The sequence below is a fragment of the Rattus rattus genome, chromosome 3 (assembly GCF_011064425.1).
Source record: "Rattus rattus isolate New Zealand chromosome 3, Rrattus_CSIRO_v1, whole genome shotgun sequence".
NCBI classification, from domain to species: domain Eukaryota; kingdom Metazoa; phylum Chordata; class Mammalia; order Rodentia; family Muridae; genus Rattus; species Rattus rattus.
This window is the reverse complement of record NC_046156.1, coordinates 88,613,702-88,617,155: the sequence shown is the minus strand read 5'-3', so window position 1 is coordinate 88,617,155 and position 3,454 is coordinate 88,613,702. Positions and strand designations below refer to the sequence as shown.

The 3,454-nt window shown below is 40.7% G+C and overlaps 1 pseudogene; it reads right to left on the bottom strand.

Moving 5' to 3' along the window:
- Positions 1-289: 289 nt before the first annotated feature.
- Positions 290-1,030, bottom strand: LOC116895472 (annotated as a pseudogene).
- Positions 1,031-3,454: the final 2,424 nt, after the last annotated feature.

The following is a 3,454-nucleotide window of genomic DNA, read 5'->3' as shown; positions in this document are numbered from 1 at the left end:
GGGTGAAGCTTCTAGGTAGGCACCAGCTCTATTTTCTTGAGTTCAATGAAGTATGTAATCATTGTTTTCAGAAATGGTCCCTTATCAAGGTCTGATCATTTATTTGTTTCTTTCACCCTCTCTTTTTCTAAGACAGGGTTTCTCGTTGTAAAGCCTTGGGAGTCCTGGAACTCACTCTGGAGAACAGGCTGGCCTCGAAGTCACATAGGTCTTTCTGCCTCTGCCACCTGACTGCTGGAATTGAAGGTGTGTGTCACCACTGGCAGGTTGATTTGTTACTCTTGAAGATTTATTTTTTACTGGATTCAGACTTAGAATTAGAAGTACTCAGGGAGGACAGGGTATGTCTCTTGTCAACCTGCTTCTGGTGTTTTTCTTTGGCTTCTTTCATTCTCTTTTCCAAAAGTTGAACATATTCTTTAGTCTTCTTGTTTTTCCTAGTGTGTTGTTTCTTCTAAGTCAGGATTTGAGTTACTGGACAGGTGGAGTAACAAGATGCTAGATCTTGGGTTCTTTGGTCGTGGGCTTCTTGTCTTCTTTGTTTAAGGGCTTTCTGACAACATATTGGTGGATATTAACTTCTTTTATAGAGATTGAAAGGCTTTCAGAGCCTGCTAGCTCTTTTGGGCCTTAACTACTGAGATACAATAATATCTGTAAGTTCCGAAATATCCTTTTCTCCTGTGTTTGAAATAACCATGTTGAGAATACCTTAATTTGCATCCACAATGCATCCTCAAATAGACTTGTGCTTCCTCTCTCTAGTTCCCCTTGGTCTATAACAAGAATGCCCTTAGTCAATAGCCAGGCACTCTGATGTGGGTCAAGACACCCACCTTGCTTTGTGGAAAATGTTTCTTTGTCCTTCTCCCCACTGGTAAGACCACACACCTTTCCTCTTTCTACCCAAAGCATCAGCAAATACTTTTGTGCCCATGTGCTTCTAACAGAAACTACAAAGCTCACGTGCATTGTTCACTTCAGTGAGTTTCTGACACGTGGTGTCTGGGAAGGAGGAATTCAGCTTCATCTTGACACAGACAACTACTAGGTTACACCAAAAGGAACTCAGAGATTCTTGCCACAAGCTCCTTTTTTATTGGCATCTTCCAGACTGTTCTTAGATGATTTCCTGGGAACCACTTCTTCATTGCTTCTTATGGTCTCAGTGAGCTCTCTGGTTTGTGTTTGGTTTTTTGAGTTGGGGTTTCTCTGTCTAGTGTTGGCTATCCTGGAACTCTCTGTATAGAACAGTCTGGCCTTGAACTCAAAGGTGCGTATCACCACACCTAGTCAAGACCTCTTATAGTACTTCATTTCTTTGGCTCCAAAATAAGCCCTGAATGTCTTTCTTTTCAGAGGGGAGAAAGAAAAGAGAAGATGAGGGAAGAGAAGAGAAAAGAAGAGAAGAGGAGAGGAGGGTTGGGGAGGGGAGGGGAGGGGAGGAGAGGAAAGGAGGGAAGGGAAGGGAAGGGAAGGGAAGGGAAGAGAAGAGAAGAGAAGAGAAGAGAAGAGAAGAGAAGAGAAGAGAAGAGAAGAGAAGAGAAGAGAAGAGAAGAGAAGAGAAGAGGATAGGGCATATATACAAAATTCTGCCTGCAGTTTATGGAATTGGTGGGCCTTTTTTTTCTTTCATTCTATCCCTATTTGTGAACTCTACTAATTGACTACAGAATAAGACTCTTGGGTCCACAACATCTTTTCAGAAATCTCTGAGTTTTCATTCTATACATGAGGCCCAGCTTCGAAAAATTCTCAATACTATATCACTATATCACAAGTAAGAGTCATTGCTGATCTTGAAGGGATTGAAATGGTCTATTTCCTTTATATGCTGCATGCTATCGTATACATATGTATGCTATAAATTGGTACATGTGATAAGCAATTTGTATTTCAGCCAAAAGCAATTAAAAGATAATGTGTTACTAAAGCTAAAAAAGATAGCGATTTTTTTCCTTTATTCACATACCCATGCAAATGGTCAAAGAAAAGATAGCATTTGGGGTCTGTACTGGGATGAACACAGCTACAGAGGAAAAAATGTTCATGGATGTAAACATGGTGTAAAAGCCTAATGGAGGCCATTTTGTTATGTTATCCGCTTCTAACAAAGTGCCTTCATTTCTATGAACAATACTTTATAACGCATCAAAACAAGACGGTTCTCAACACTGAGGTGTCGCTGTCTCTGCTTATTTTTTCCTTGCTTTGTGATTGCAAGTGCTGATCACAGCTCAGATAGTTGTAAAATATAAACCTGCTATCATAGCTTGCATGTAATTAGTTCTAAATGTGTGGCCTATTTACAATAGCAAGAAGTACATTGCGTACCACAAACACTTAAAATGCTAGCTATTGCCATGCTTTTATGACAGTCATTAACTGAGCCACAGCAGCAAATATTTAATGTGACAGTTGCATTAGCATACCACTCTGCTGATAAGGAAGCGCACGCTGCCATTTGCAATGTGCTGTGCCGTGGTGAGCTGTACATCCTGACAGGTGGCTCTCTAGAAGCCTTGAGCAAATATGGAGCTCCCGCATCTTCTATTGTTCAGGGAAACAAGGAAGCCTTTTCATTCTGACATAGATGGGCCATCGCCTGCTTCTAGAAGGCTCATCTCTGACCTAGGCACACTTGACACATGCCCCTGACTTTCTATAGGAAAGTCATTTTTTTATAGGATATCTTCAGGGCACTGGAATTTCTAAATAACAGATACCTCCTTTTTTTCCTCTCGTGCCTTGCTTCACAAGGAGACACCACAAGCAGAGTGATAATCTTGTGGGAGTCAAAACAACTGTATATAAGATTAAAATGATTCTCCATTCCTCAGTTGTATAGAAATGCAGCTATATAGATCCTCAGACTCACTTCTCCTAATCCAAATGAGGAAAGTTAATGCCTGTATGAGATTCTTTTGCTTAACTATAAAAACATATATGACAGAAACGAATTATGAGAGAAAATACTTATTTTGGCTCATGGCTTCCCCCATGGTGGTGAGGGAGGCAAGACAGCGCTAATGGCATAGCAGCAGAAGCATGTGCCACAGGGCTATCATGATGGTGAAGACCAGCACACAGAGAACAGGACAAGAACCAGGGACTAAATACGACTTTCCAAAACGCCCCCTCAGTAGTATACTTCTGACAACCATTTCTAAATATTCTATTTAAAAGTCTTCACATCTCTCGAAATAACAGTACCTTCTGGGAAACAAGCATTCAAACACGACTGTGTGAGAGACATTTCAGATTCAAACCAGCATCTTCCCCTAGACCCTAAAGGCTCATGGCCATCTTATAATGCAAAATGCATCTAGTCCAATTTCAAGAGTCCCCAGAGTGTTAACTGTTTCAACATTATTCAAAGGTTCAAAGTCAAAAGTCTCTTCTGACACTCAAGACAAACTCTTACTTGTGAGCTCCTGAAAAATAAAAACCAAGT